The 16,073-nt window shown below is 39.1% G+C and overlaps 1 pseudogene; it reads right to left on the bottom strand.

Annotated features, from left to right (window-relative positions):
* Window positions 1–6,080: 6,080 nt before the first annotated feature.
* The window catches only part of LOC102969644, a 56,770-nt pseudogene continuing 46,777 nt past the window's right edge, over window positions 6,081–16,073 (bottom strand).

Raw genomic sequence — 16,073 nt, forward strand, 5'->3', positions numbered from 1 at the left:
AGAGAGAGGGAGACACCAAATCCAAAGCTGGCTCCAGGCCCTGTGCTGATAGCTCAGAGTTCTGGAGCGAACTCACAAACCATGAGATCATGACTGAGCGGAAGGCAGATGCCTAAACAACTAAGCCACCCAGGCACCCCACCATTTTGATTTTTAAATCTCTCATTTTTTAAAAAGATTTTTACTTATTTTTGAGAGAGAAAGCACAAGCGGGGCAGGGGCAGAGAGATAGAAGGGGGCAGAGGATCCAAAGCCGGCTCTGCACTGAAAGAAGGGAACTTGATGCAGGAGCTAAAACCCACCATCTGCGAGATCATGACCTGAGCCAAAGTCCAACGCTCAACCGACTGAGACACCCAGGTGCCCCTAAATCTCTCAGGTTTTTTATGTTTAAAAATATTCTATGAGCTAAAAGAAACAAAATCTCCACCTATTCTAATTAAACATATGTTCTGTCATGAGCTATATAATTGAAGAGAAGTCAGAATGCATAGATAAGAATCAAATAGAAAATCGTGAGCTGAAACAAATAATATTAAAAAAAAATAGTAGAAGAGATCAGCAGAAGATTTCAGCAAGCAGAATAAAGAAGATAGGTAATTAAGAATCTCCCAAACTGAAGAAAAGAAAAGAAACAAGAAAGTTAAAAAGTAGCCATGCCTCTGAGAAATAAGTGACCCACCGTGAAAAAAGTCTTTCTTTTTTAAAAATTTTTTTAATGTGTATTTATTTTTGAGAGACAGAGCATGAGCAGGGGAGGGGAAGAAAGAGAGACACAGAATCTGAACCCGGCTCCAGACTCTGAGCTGTCAGCACATAGCCAGACAGGGGTTCCAACTCACAGACCATGAGATCATAACCTGAGCTGAAGTCTGATGCTTACCCTACTGAGCCACCCAGACGCCCCAAAAAATGTCTTTCTTTAAAAAAAATTGCCAACAACTTGGGGCACCTGGGTGGCTCAGTCAGTTAAGCCTCTGACTCTTGATTTCCACTCAGGTCATGATCTTACGGCTCAAACCCCATGTCATGGTTCAAGTCCTGTGCTGTGAGTGAAGCCTGCTTGTGTTTCTTTCTCTTGCTTTCTCTCCGTCCTTTCCATGCACGCACACACTCTCTCTCTCCCAAAATAAATAAACACTAAAATTAAAATAAAAAATTGCCAAAAAATATCATTTGTATTCACATCTTCCTTTTACTTCATCTTTTATTTTTCTGTGTACAGCAGTGTGGGCATTTTTCCACTGACCTTTCCAGATAAGTGATTCTGTCATCGCCCATGTCCAAACTATTATTCATACCATCCACTGAATTATCTATCATGTATTGCAGTTGTTACTTCTGCGGTATCCGTTTGAAACTTTTGTATCGATTCCAAATTACTGAGGATATTCTACATTCGTTTGTACATTTTGTAGATTTTTTCTGCATTAAATATATCAATCACATTTTTTTTTTCATGCATTCTTGCTCCAGTATCTGGATCATACTTACAGTTTCTCTCTTCTTTTTTTTTCCCCCTTCTTTTTTCTCCTCTTAGTAATAAATCATGAATCTTGATTCTTAGCATGTACGGTAATGTTTCATGTTTCATTGTGTGCAGGAATAGTGTATGAAACAACCATCGCAACTCCAGGTGACTCCTTCAGAGTTTTCTCTCTTTCCTCTGTTAGAAAGATGGGCTGAAGAGCTTATCACTATCTCTAATCATGGGTCGTGCCAGGTCAGAAGTGAGTGGTTTTTAATACATCCTGGGGAATTCTCCTTTCCTTATGTTGGTCGGGCATGGGCCTGCTGGACTTTCAATTCTGTGATTCTATTTTCGCAACTCTGAAAGCTTATCAGTGGTTGTGCTCTATCACCGAGAGGTTCACCACCCAGCTCTCCAGCATCTTGCCACATGCAACACCAAAAATCAGGTAAGTGTATTATGGGGACACAGTGCGTGTGCTGTCTTGTGTTCAAATACGTCATGATTTTGGGAATTGACACCTTTATGACATTTCAAAGAGGAACGTTAGTTCAAAATATGGCTTGTGCTCAAAATACAACATGATTTTGGGGATCTATGCCTTCGAGAAATTTCAGAGGATCTCACCAGCATCCCACGAAGCTCTCAAGCAGTTGTGAATTGAGAAATTGGAGAATTAGAGGCCCTCAATACCTAATGTTTACAGTCTATCTAACCCATGTAGTAAGTAAGACATTGGGAATTTCTCTTTCCCTCAGCAGAGGTGCTCCACCTGTGCCAAGCCCAAGGCTCAATTCACATCTGGTATCGGCAAATGCTCAGAGGACAAAATGGCTGGCAAGATTCAGTGCTTTTCAGAATTGTTTTATCCTGCCTGAAATTTTATTTTATTTTTTTAAATGCTTATTTATTTTTGAGAGAGGCAGAGACAGAATGCAAGTGGGTTAGGGGCAGAGAGAGAGGGAGACGTAGAATCCAAAGCAGGATGCAGGCTCAGAGCTGTCAGCAGAGAGTCCAACGTGGGGTTTGAACTCATGAGCTGTGAGATCATGACCTGAGCCGAAGTCGGTTGTTCAACTGACTGAGCCACCCAGGCGCCTCCTGCCTGGAATTTTAGTTCATCTATTCCATATTGCTTCCTCAGCATTCTGATGTCCTTCAAATATGGTTCTTAAAATAAAATTAGATTTTCTAGGTTTTTTTTTCTTTGCAGAGGAAACATGGTCTGCTAAGACTTATATATCCTACTTGGAATTGTAAATATCTTCTTTATCTTATTTTACAAGTGAAGTTACCAACGGGTCGATTGGCAAGTATCATTTTCCTTGCCTTTGAGAGTTTGAGGTAATTCTATCTAAGTATAAACCATGTCTCCAAGATAGTAAAGGCAGTGGTGTGAAAATTCAAAACCTTCTGATGTCAGACTCCTTCCCACGTTGTCTGTTATGCAAGGTAATACTCTATCAGTTAGAATTCAGTCACAAGAAGAGTCCACCTCTGAGGCAGCCATGCTTTACTAACAGGAAGTGCAGCTTTTGCACCTGAGACTGGAGGTCAAAGGGACGAGGTGCCATTATTGGAACCCACATGTTCGGAGTAGGTCCCATGGCTCTAGGACTCGGACCTCTGAGGAGAGGGTTGGCCAACCTGGTGCTGAACTTCAGGGATTTGGTGGAGGCCTCAAAGTCCTGGGATCTAGAACTTCAAGGGTAAGATATGTAATAGCTGTGCCAGTATCTCTAAGGCTGAAAACTACCAGTTGGTTCTGAAAACTACATATATATAGGAATATATTCCTATATATATGAATATATACACACATTCTGTTTATCTGTTATCTATCTATCATCTGTCTATCAGCTATACCTACCATCTATGTATCATCTATATATCTATAGAAATATTATACAGAAAGAAAGTTACCAATGATGCCAAGGTGAAAGCTGTAATGAAGCAACACTGACATGTAGACCAATCAAACAATTTACCAGGTTTCTGGAATTCCTCCAGGATAGGGAGATAGGGAGATAGGGAGATAGGCAGATAGGGAGAAGTCTGTCAAAGAGGAAATGCAATTTGCAGGTTCCCATTCCCTGTGTGACAAAGAAAGGTACCAAAAGGAAGGATGTTTGGAAGTGAGAGACAGCAAATGAAACACACACACACACACACACACACACACACACACACACGCAGAGAGACCATCCACGTGGTGTGCTTTTGCTTAGGAACACAAAGAGATTAATTCCATGAAAAATGAACCACTAAAATTGCTTAAAATGTGTAGAAATATATTAGGGATTATGTATTTTGCTAATTTTTTAATGGTTAATGTTTGTGATCCCCAGTGATAAAAAATCATGAGGATTTTCTGTCATTAAACTGTGACACGTGCTATACCACTTTTGTTGCCAGTGACTAAAACTTAATACATAGGAAAGTTCATTTGGAATTGGGTTTCTTTTTTGAAGTAAGTTTTTGGTCTTCTTTCTTGGGTTAAGTTGAAACACCCGGCTCTTCTTTCTTCAATGAAGTATGAGCACTGTGGCTTTGATTCTCTAATGAAGTTGGTGCAAGTGGATCATTCTGCTCTTTTTTCTTATCCTTTTCTTCATTTCTTAGGAAAAGTAAAAGTAACCAACATGATAGAATCAAAAAAGGAATTAGCCCAAGTAGCATTATGCAAAACTTCTTTTGTATCTTTGCGTTCTTCTTGGGGGGGGGGGGGCGGGGGCGGGCCACTGCCACTACTACCTCCAAAGCCTTCTACCCCATCCTTAGGAGGATTCCACTCATGGTCGCAATGGCAGTGATGTCTATTGTTGCAGACCCCATTCATATTGCAAGTCTTAGGTGTGTAAGTTCTTGGCATATACGACATGTGGACGCACTTCCTTTGGATGCAGATATGCTCTTTACCACACTCTGTACATTCTATCATGGCACCCATATGAGGTATTGTCATCCCTGTATGGTAGTCTGTACCCCAGCAGGTGACACCATCAGGGTGGGTCCAATGTACACTAGAATGATCACTCAGAAGAGAAATTTCTGTCACATTCTCACACTGAATACTCCCACACAGGATATCTGATATGTTACACTGTACATATGTAGAACCTTTTGTACCACAGTTACTGAAAATGTCACCTGTGGGAGGCTGGGCCCCGGTGCCAGGCTGAGACCGGGTTGAGCAACGGCTCCCTGTTGATTCAGCCAACCCGGTGGTTCCCCCTTCCATTCCCCCACTTTCAAGTGCATACGAAAGCCTTGTCAAGGCCGAGAAAGTTAATTCCCTTCTCCTTCATAAGAGCCTGCAAGGCAGTTACAAAATATCCCTGTTTCTGTCCCATAGTTTTACTCCCATCGTCTGTGCTGCTGGCACAGTTCCCCTACCTGAATTAGACCCGCGCAGTCCGCTTTCACTTTCCTCCTTATTGTCTCAGGTCCCTGTTCAGGGCGCCACTTGTTGCAACCGGCGCAACAAACCCCGAGATCAGGGTCCTGAGGGTAGGGGAATGTAAGAAAAAAAGAGAGAGAAGAGAAGACAGTTTGGGAACAGGAGGGTCTCCTGGGCTGATGGCCCAAGTGACGGCTTTATTGTTGCTGTACACGATCTTTTATATCAAGACTCTTATGGGTCAGGTCATTCTAAGAATAAACAGGTTTCACATAATCACTGCCAACCAAAACATTTAGTTCTGTGTTCCTTGTGAATTTTCTAAACGGGTCACAGCAAGACCTTGTTGATAAGATTGCTAGCAAAACACATTTCCCATGTTTGTTTCTATTTGACCTGGGGTAGAAAGGGGGGTAACATTACTGCCAACACCCACAGACCACAGGCTTCAGGAATTAACTTTCTCGGCCTTGACAAGGCTTTCGTATGCCCTTGAAAGTGGGGGAATGGGAGGGGGAACCACCGGATTGGCTGAGTCAACAGGGAGCCGTTGCTTGACCCGGTCTCAGCCTGGCACCGGGGCCGGCCTCCCACAGTCACCTTGGATGTTCATTATCTTACAGCCTCTTTGCCAAAATTTTCTCTACACTGTTCATCAGATACTGCACCTCTGCAGTAACCACCACCTGTGCATTCGGCTCCATCTTGCATCTACACACCTTCTGGACACTGATTAGTTTTCCCATCTCTCCACTCGGGAAGGTCACATTCATTTGCCCGTTCTCTACACACGTCACCTGATGGCATGATCATGTAATCTGTGCAACAAAGCCCAAGAGCCCAAGTAGCCCCAGGACTCAGAGTACAGTTTGACTGACAGCATGGATCTTTTGTACACAGATTTAAGGAGCCACAGTCACAGTCTTCTCCATCTTCAACCACACTGTTCCCACAATATGTACACTGGAAGATTGTGTCTGCATTTGGTGGCCTGTGCATTCTGTTCTGGTCATGTTGTTCCAATAGGCAGCATAACTGCAGTTGCTGAATTTAGTTGTCGTCACTGTCCTTGAAAACATTATGCACCCCTGATTCCCACATTTACAAGTTTTATCATCATGCAGCATACCCAGAGAACGGTCTATCTCAAGCGACAGTATAAATGCAAAATCATACAACTTTTCTTGTATGAAACCAATGACTCCACAATTCAAGCACATATTATATATTGTTCCCACATCGGTCAAGCCCAGATCAACACCATAAGCTTTCTTTACAAACTAAGTGCAAGATCATGAGGCAAGCGGGTCCTAAAGTCACCGTTCTTCCATTTGCAAAATACTCCTAGGAGAGCTTTAATGCTATTAATCAGAAGGAGTTTTTGTCCAGCCCATATCTCAACTCCTATGAAAATCACATCAATATCCAGTGATTTAAAAAATTGATTTACATAACTGATAGCAAGGCACATTGTCTTTGGCACATTTGAGGTATTACTTTCCTCAGAAACATATTGATTGTGGTCTATCATGATGGTCAGTTCAGGAAACCACTTGTGGGCCTACCAATCTTTATACCCACTCTGCATCAAAGTGGAACTGTCACTCTCTAGAAACTTCCATTGTTGTGCTATTTCTTCATTTGTTAATGCACATCTCATGAGTGGGGATGTGTTTCCTCACTGTTATACATCAGATGTTCAAATGTGGTAGAAAGTCTTTTGGGCTTGATTTCATGAGCAATGTTATTTGTAACACTCCTTGAAAGCCCCAAAAACAGGTACTGAGGGTAACCAAGGATTCTGGGTCCCCTTCCACATAACTGTGATGGTAGCAGTCCTTTGAGACAAAAAGCTGATCCTCAAGGAAAGCACCCTGGTCTGTGTAGGTAAGCACTGAGAGGTTTTGAGACAGAAAAAAATTTCTTGACCTTCATGTGGAGAATGTGATGTTGGCCTCCAAAATGCAGGCTGTAGGAGAACCAGCCAGATGCTTCATGCCAGGGCCATGGTTCAAGGGAATCATCACTTTTGGAAGACCATGGTGCCCGACCAGGAACTGTCTAGAAAGGAACTGACACACGCACAGGCAGAGCATAGGAAAAGTGGTCCTCACATGCACCAGGACCTCACCCACAGACATTATGGAGCCAGCATACTTAGCCACTGATGACAGCAAAAGAGGGCAGTTCAGGAAGCATCACTGTTCTGTTTCTTCTCTCTGAGCTGGATGTGGTGCTGACTTTGAATCTGTCCTCTTGCTAAATTAAACCATTAGGGCAGCAACACTAACAGAGAAAAAATAAGATGAAAGAGACAATCATGGGGGGTTATGAGGTGGAAGAGGAAGAGAACAGTATGAGGTTGAAATGGGTTAGTTTGGCTCAAGACATGACTCAGTATACTGCATTTCATTTTCCCTTAAATAATGGTAAGGCAGAGTGAGATTGGGTGCACAAAACAATGGTGATTGGTCAGAGGCTGACACTTCCGGAACTTAGATGAAGGACACATATGGATCCATTATACTGTTTTCTAAATATATGAATATGTATGAACACTTTCACAATAAATCTGTAAAACAAGGATCTTAACAGAAAGGTGAACATCTATCGTGTTTTGATGAAGAATTCTTGGTATATGCATCTGGGCTAGGTATAAATACCAATACATAGGTCTTCCTTTCTTTTTCTCAATGAATTAGTTTGTGGCATTACTCAGGAGAGATATAAAAATTACTCACATACATTATTATTTTTTCTCATTGTCTATAATATAAGCTTCCATTTGGCAAATTATTAATTATCCTAGCTCCTTCTTGTATTCTTCTTTTCGTCTAAACCTGTGAAGCTGCAAGAATCAAGCCATCAACTGTTTTCACAAATATTGGTAACTACTTTAAGGGTACCTTCATTCTATAATCAGTATATAATGGTGGTATTGGAAGGGGGAGTTTATTGAGTTGGTGATGAAAGTTACTCAAATGTGTTTATCTTTGATTCTTCTTTTCAGAACAAAAATTTGAAAACCTCTAACCATGTAAAATGGAAGGAAATCAAACTAGCTGGAAGAGTAACACCTGGAGATTGGCATATACTGAAAGCAAAATAAAGTTCCTTCAGAAATCAAAAGGAAATCAATAATCCTAAATGGAGAGAGGACAACTTTGGGGCAAGTCATATTGTCTTCCATTGGCAAGGCATCAAAGCTTGCATTTATAAGATTGCAGGGTAACCAGTTCCTGAGTTAGGCAGTAAAATGTATTTATTTCATAAATAAAAAAAACACATACATATTTTGTGTGAAATAAAGAAACAAAAAAATCATCTCAATAACACAAATGTATTATCACATATTTGTGAAAATGAAATCTGGTATTAGCATAATGCCTGGCTGGCAATAATGACGTGTTCCTTTCTTCTTTAAATAAAGTGTTTATAAAAACACATGATGCGCAGACATGGTGCTATATATTTGGGAGACATAAGTGAGCGCATGTGTCATGAACATTTAATAGTATGGAGCTCAAATTTAGACAGAGTGGATAGGGCCATTTGTAAAATTGAATTCAATATTTTACATATAAAATTTTTATTTTTATTTATCTAGGGAAATACAGTCTTCATCAGACCATCAGACCATTAAAGTGACATTGCTTGAAATAAAAACCCCTGGTATAGTTGAAAAAAACACATGGTAGTGAAGTTGACTATAAGAGATCTAAAACAGATTAATCAAATCCATTTCCCTTTGTTGATAATATAAAAAGGAAAGATGCCTAATTTAGGACCTATAATCTCTTAGATCCTATACCCATTTCTGCTTACATTTTTTATTTTAATTTTGATTTTGTGTTCTTTGACCTTTTTTCCTCTGGAATTATTTTCCTGTCATTTATGGAATCTGCCTTTCATAAAAAGCAACAACAATCACTTCTCTATCAAACTTCTCCATGGACAGCTCCTTATTCGTGGTTAATTCTATTACACTAAACCTACCAGTAGACAGCAGAAGAGCATGCAAAGACCCACAGAGAAGGTTTCCATACTTGAGTACCCGTACAACATACAGACCAGACATCTGGTTGCAATTCACTTGGATTATCAAATCTACTTCCAACCACTCAGCTGGTAGCTAGCCATCGCTTTAAAACATAGTTAGTCTTTTTTGTTTTGTTTTCCTATTCATATGCCAAATCCCAAATTAGTCCTACAGAAGTTTCAAAGCTTTGGATGTCCCATGTGCTAATACCCACAAATAATTTTACTCACATTCTGGATTTTGTGAACATGTGGACAATTGATACAGCACCTGGCTTATTCTATCTTTAAAACTCATTTTCAACAATTGATCTATGGCTAAATATTGCATCTTACTATCACCTATACATTATTATCAAACCCTAACCACCTCCTAACCCTAACCCTAACCCTTATGACCACCTTCCACTGTCTTAACCTTACACATTAACTAGTTAACTACTAGTTAATAAGTTAACCACTTATTATGATTCAAAACTTACTTCTCAAATTTCTGGGCAAAAATAACTTTTCTTTCCATTTTTCCCCATTTGTTAATTCCCTTTATTCTCTCTCTTACCCCAACAGCCTGGCTCTAGATTCCATCAATTCAACCACGGTGGGCTCAACCCAAACTAGGTTAATTCTTTTTCCCTCTTTCTACATTCCTAGAACAACCTGCCCAAACTATAGGAAAATAAATCAGACTATCTCTAGAAGAATGACTATGTGAAAGGTAAAAACTACAAACTGGATAAGATAGCCTGATATTTCAGCCCAAAGGATAAAGTCAGGAACAAATATTTATTTCAACCCCTTTATGATTCTAACAATTTGAACTTTGTTGTCCACTTTCTGATTTTCTTTTTAATTTCTTTATTAAGACACAAGACCCTCAGCTGACAACCTATTGTTTTTGTTTTTACAAGTAGTTATCATTAAATTTCAATAATGGTGTCACAAAACCAGACACTTAGATCAATGGAACAGAATGGAGAACTCAGAAATGAGCTCACAAATGTATTACTACCTAATCTTTGACAAAGCAGGAAAGACTATCCAATGGAATGAAGACAGTCTCTTCAGCAAGTGGTGCTGGGAAACCTGGACAGCAACATGCAGAAGAATGAACCTGGGCCACTTTCTTACACCATACACAAAAATAAACTCAAAATGGATGAAAGACCTCAATGTAAAACAGGAAGCCATCAAAATCCTCGAGGAGAAAGCAGGCAAAAACCTCTTTGATCTTGCCCGCAGCAACTTCTTACTCAACACGTCTCCAGAGGCAAGGGAAACAAAAGCAAAAATGAACTACTGGGACCTCATCAAAAAAAAAAGCTTCTGCACAGTGAAGGAAACCATCAGCAAAAACAAAAGGAAACCAACAAATGGGAGAAGATATTTGCAAATGACATATCAGATAAAGGGTTAGTATCCAAAATCTATAAAGAACTTATCAAACTCAACACCCAAAAAACAAACCATCCAGTGAAGAAATGGGCAAAAGACATGAATAGACACTTCTCCAAAGAAGACATCCAGATGGCCAACTGACACATGAAAAAATGCTCAACATCATTCATCATCAGGGAAATACAAATCAAAACCACAATGAGATACCATCTCACACCTGTCAGAATGGCTAGCATTAACAACTCAGGCAACAACAGATGTTGGCGAGGATGCGGAGAAAGAGGATCTCTTTTGCACTGCTGGTGGGAATGAAAACTAGTGCAGCCACTCTGGAAAAAAGTATGGAGGTTCCTCAAAAACCTAAAAATAGAACTACCCTACGATCCAGCAATTGCACTACTAGGTATTTATCCAAGGGATACAGGTATGCTGTTCCGAAGGAACACATGCATCCGAATGTTTATAACAGCACTATCAACAATAGGTAAAGTATAGAAAGAGCCCAAATGTCCATCGATGAATAAATGGATAAAGAAGATGTGGTATATATATACAATGAAGTATTACTCAGCAATCAAAAGAATGAAATCTTGCCATTTGCAACTACCTGGATGGAACTAGAGGGTATTACGCTACGTGAAATTAGTCAGTCAGGGAAGGACAAACATCATATGACTTCACTCATATGATGACTTTAAGACACAGAACAGATGAAAATAAGGTAAGGGAAGCAAAAATAATATAAAAACAGGGAGGGGGGACAGCACATAAGAAACTCTTAAATATGGAGAACAAACAGAGAGTTACTGGAGGGGTTGTGGAAGAGGGGATGGGCTAAATGGGTAAGGAGCATTAAGGAACCTACTCCTGAAATCATTGTTGCACTATATTCTAACTAATTTGGATGTAAATTTAAAAAAATAAAATTAAAATAGAACCATAAAAAATTTCAATAATGGTATTTTAAGTTGTAAAACTAAGAGTTTTTTATTTGTGCACATTTAATAATGACCTGATATTTTTGTCTGTCTTGCTTATTGCAGATAATTGGTGAGAAATGTCTCAGGCTGAACATTAACCTCATCATTGGAGTGACCTAAATTCTTAGAGTGCTTGGGCACTTTTCTAGGACTAAAGGGTAGGGGTATTTCACAAGATGCCAAGAGCCCACAAGAATACATAAGATGCTTAAATTAAATCTTTGAGGACAACATGTATAAATTGTAAGTAAAATCTTAATATACTGATTTCTTCTCCATATACTTCTTGATATACATTTGGTAATTATTATGGAGTATTGACTCTGGTTGAAAATAATTATTTGTAAATAATATAGTGTTAAGGGTTAACTTAATCAATTTAAATCAACCAGAACTTTTTCCTAAGATTTCAGCTTGTAAACAGGTAATAGGAATAGGCTCTCACTTGAGTAAACTAGACCAGAATGATACAGAGTACAGGTCAGATCCTCCTCAAGATAAAAAAAAAAATTGACAAAGAATCATGTTGTATTTGTATGTATGTACATGTACACAAAAATCTAGTGCTTCTCTCCTTTATAACTAAATTCTCAAGTGACTTACCAACCGTACAATTAATTTAGGACTTCCCTGGTCTTTTCACACAGTGCTGTCATAGCACTCTGATCTCTATGAACAGATTTTTATTTGAAACCCCCTCCCTTTCGTCTTTTATTTGATTGTGTTCTGGATTTAACTGCTTAGCAACAAGACTTTCCCAGTTCTAAAGCCTGGAGGTCAGCAGGTGTCTCTCAATTGCATGGGGGCCCCCAAATGTGGGGCAATGATCAGGTGGAAGTCAGTGGTGCTAGAGGTGAAAGAATTCACCTGATGCAGAACAAAGGATATAGATTTTTATTGAATACACCACAAGGAAGTGGCGGGCAGGACAATAGAGGAGAGGCCGTCTACAATGAGGCAGTGGGAGGAAAGGGGGCTGTTTTTAAACGGGGAAGATGGGGAGGTATGGCATGTGTGGAATCTTCTCTTTTTTGGTAACTGTGCTTAGTACTAAGTAGCCCTTTGGTTAATTAGGGCCTATGGATATTTGGGGGTGGTTCACCTGATAGGCCTGTATGTATTCAGCCTAGTGGTCACCATGGGCCCTTTCCACATTCCGTCACTAAGTCTTGTTTGCCTAAAAGTGGCCTCCTCAAGGGGGGCTTGACTGGGATAGAACCCAGAGGGCACCGTGTTACCCCTTGAGAGAATGCAAGCAAACAACCTAGGAACAGACGTCATGGAAATAGTGATTTGAAGAATGACTACACCACACAGTACAGAGATTATTTGCTCATCTTGGAGAGCATCCCTGGTATGCAGTGTTCATAGAGACTCCTCTCCAGGAACAGAGGAACTGGTCCCAGTCATTTCCTTCCCCCACCCCTCAGCATAAATATGGAGCCACTGGCAGGAGGCAGTGCCGTGCTGACACTGGCTGCCTAACTTGCATACACCAAGCCTAACCCTGCTGTGCTTTGATGGGACTGCCCTGATCCCTCAAGCTTTCCTCAACCCCAGTGCAGCAGACTCCTCTCTTGGAAGATCAGCACAAAAGCCTATCCGCACCGTATCTTCCAACCAGAGGGTTCTGCAGGGCCTCAGTTTTGGTGGAATTGGTGTCAGGTATCATTTCACAAGCAGACCAGAGCACACCTAGTTATAACTCGCCACATTCAGATCAGCGTGCAAACACTGCCCACTGAAGGCAAGGAAAGTCTCTGTAGATGACTGGTGTGAAGGAAAAAAGCAGTCAAAATACAACAGCACAGTGCATACAGCACACACCACAGACACTCCCTGAAGAGCCAGGCCCTGGGTCCTACATGACCTCTTCTTCAGAAGACCATTACCTTCAGGAGCAGGAGAATAACTGGCTTTTCTGACACAGAGAAGAAGGCAGAGACTTAGACAAAATGCCAAGACAGAGGAAGTTATCCCAAATTAAAGAACAAGATAAGGCCGCAGCAGAAATCTAAGCAAAACAGATAGAAGTAACATACCTGATGGAGAATTTAAAGCAACAACCATAAGAATACCCACTGGGATTGAGAAAAGAATAGAAGACATCAGTGAGACCCTTACAACAGGGATAAAAGAGTTAAAACATAATCAATCAGAGATGGAAATATAATAAACGAGATTTGGAAACAGGCTTGATGCAATGAAGAGCAGGCTAGAAAAAGTAGAGGAATGAATTAGTGACCTAGAAGATAAAATAATGGATGATAATAAAACTGGACAAAAGAGAGAAAGAATTATGCAACTTCAGAATAGACTTAGGGAACTCAGTGACTCCATCAAATGTAGTAACATTTGTATTACAGGAGTCCCAGAAGAAAAGAGGGAAAAGGGGGCAGAAAATTTATCTTAGGAAATAATAGATGAAAACTGCCCTAATCTGGGGAAGGAAACAGACATCCAGATCCTGGAGGCATAGAGAACTCCCATCAAAATTAACAAAAGCAGACCAATACCAGACATATAGTAATTAAATTGGCAAAATATAGTGATAAAGAAAAAAAAATCTTAAAAGCAGCAAGACAAAAGAAGTCCTTGACTTACAAGGGAAAACCCATAAGGCTAGCTGGAGATTTGTCAATAGAAACTTGGCAAGCTAGAAGGGAATAGCATAAATTCAAAATGCTGAATGGGAAAAGTCTGTAGCCAAGAATACTCTGTCCAGCAAGGCTATTAATCAGAAGAAAAGAAGATATAAAGGGTTCCCCAGACAACAAAAACTGAAGGAGTTTGTAACCACGAAACAAGTCTTGCAAGAAATATTGAAGGGGACTCTTTGAGTGGGGAAAAAAAGGGCCCAAAGAAACAGACTGGAAAGGACAGAGAACATCACCAGAAACACCAGCTTTACAGATAACAAAATGGCACTAAATTCTTCTTTGAATAATCACTCTGCATGTAGACTAAATGCTCTAATCAAAAGACATAGGGTGTCAGAATGGATTAAAACAAAACAAAACAAAACCCATCTCTATGCTGCCTGCGAGAGACTCATTGTATACCTAAAGACATCTGCAAATTGAAAGTGAGGGGGTGAAGAAACATTTATCACACAAAGGAATGTCAAAAGGAAGTCTGAGTAGCAATACTTATATTGGACAAACTAGACTTTTTTGTTCGTGTATTGTTTTTTTCCTACTTTGGTATGAGAGTAGTACTGGCCAAAATCATGGAATGATTTTGAATGTGTTCCCTCTATTCTATTATTTGTAATATTTTGATAAAGATTACATTAGTTATTGTTTTTAATGTTTGGTAGAATTCACCAGTGAAAGCATATATGGTCTTGGTTTCTCTGTGCTGGGAGATTTTTGATTCCTAACTCAACTCCCATTCTTGTCATTGATCTAAGAAGTTGTCCTACTTCTTGGGTTCAAGATTCATTATTTGATCATGGTAACTTGTGTGTTTTTAGGAATTACTTGTTTTTCCCCCCTAAGTTATCTAACTTGATAGTATATAATTTTTAATAGTAATCTATTATCACACTATGTATTTCTGTAGTTACTCATTGTATTCTCTTTCCTTCCTAATTTTGGTTTTTGAGACTTCTCTCTTTTTTTCTCTTGGTTAATGTAGTTAAAGAACTGCCAAATTTGTTTATTGATTGATTGATTGGAATCTTTGTTATTTCTTTCTCTTACTAAATTTCAGCTAAGTTTCTTCTTTTCTCTAGTTCCTTGTGGTGTAATGTTGTTTATTTCAACATTTTTTCTTTACAAACATTTATAGCATAAATTTCATTCTAACATCTGCTTCACTCTGTCACATAGGTTTTGGAATATTGTGTTTTCTTTTTCTTTTGCTTTGATACATATTTTGATTTGCCATTTGATTTCTTAGCTGGCCCATTGCTTGTGCAGTAGTGTGTTGCTTAGTATTTACATATCAAATATTTAATATTTACATTGCAGATTTTCCAGCTTTGTTTTACTGTTGATCTTTAGTTTCGTACCACTGTGGCTTGATAATAGAGTTGATATGATTTCAGTCTTCTTAAATTTGTAATATTTGTTATGTCTCTTTTTATGTGATTTAACCAGGGGATTCTTCTGCGTATACTTGAATACACTGTGTATACGTGTATTCTATTTTTCTTGGATGGAATGTTTTACAGGTTAAGGGGATTAAGAGTACACTTATCATGATGAGCACTGAACAATTATGTGTCAAACTGTTGAATCACTATACAACTAATATAATACTGTATGTTAACTATACTGGAATTAAAATTAAAAACTTAATAAAAATCTTCCAAACTCATTCTACAAGGCCAGGATTACTCTAATACCAGAGCCAGGTAAGGATACTACAATAAAAGAAAGCCATAGACTAATATCTCTGATGAATATAGATGCAAAATTTTTCAACAAAATGTTAGTAAACCAATGAAAGAACACATTAAAAGGATAATATGGTTTGATCAAATGGGTTATCCCAGGGATGCAAGGTTGGTTCAATATACACAAATAATGTAATATACCACATTAATAGAATGAAAGATAAAAATCAAATAATATACAAAAAGGGCATTTGGCAAAATACTACGACTTTTTATGATAAAATTCCTTAACTGATTGGTTATAGAAAAAACATACCTTCACATAAGGTGAAGGTATTATACAGCAACCCCGTAGGTATTATATCTACAGGTGTTATACAGCAACCCTGTGGCTAACATTTTTCTCAATGAGAAAAAATTGAAAACTTTTCTGCTAAGATCAGGAAT

Source organism: Panthera tigris, chromosome B1 (genome assembly GCF_018350195.1).
Source record: "Panthera tigris isolate Pti1 chromosome B1, P.tigris_Pti1_mat1.1, whole genome shotgun sequence".
NCBI classification, from domain to species: domain Eukaryota; kingdom Metazoa; phylum Chordata; class Mammalia; order Carnivora; family Felidae; genus Panthera; species Panthera tigris.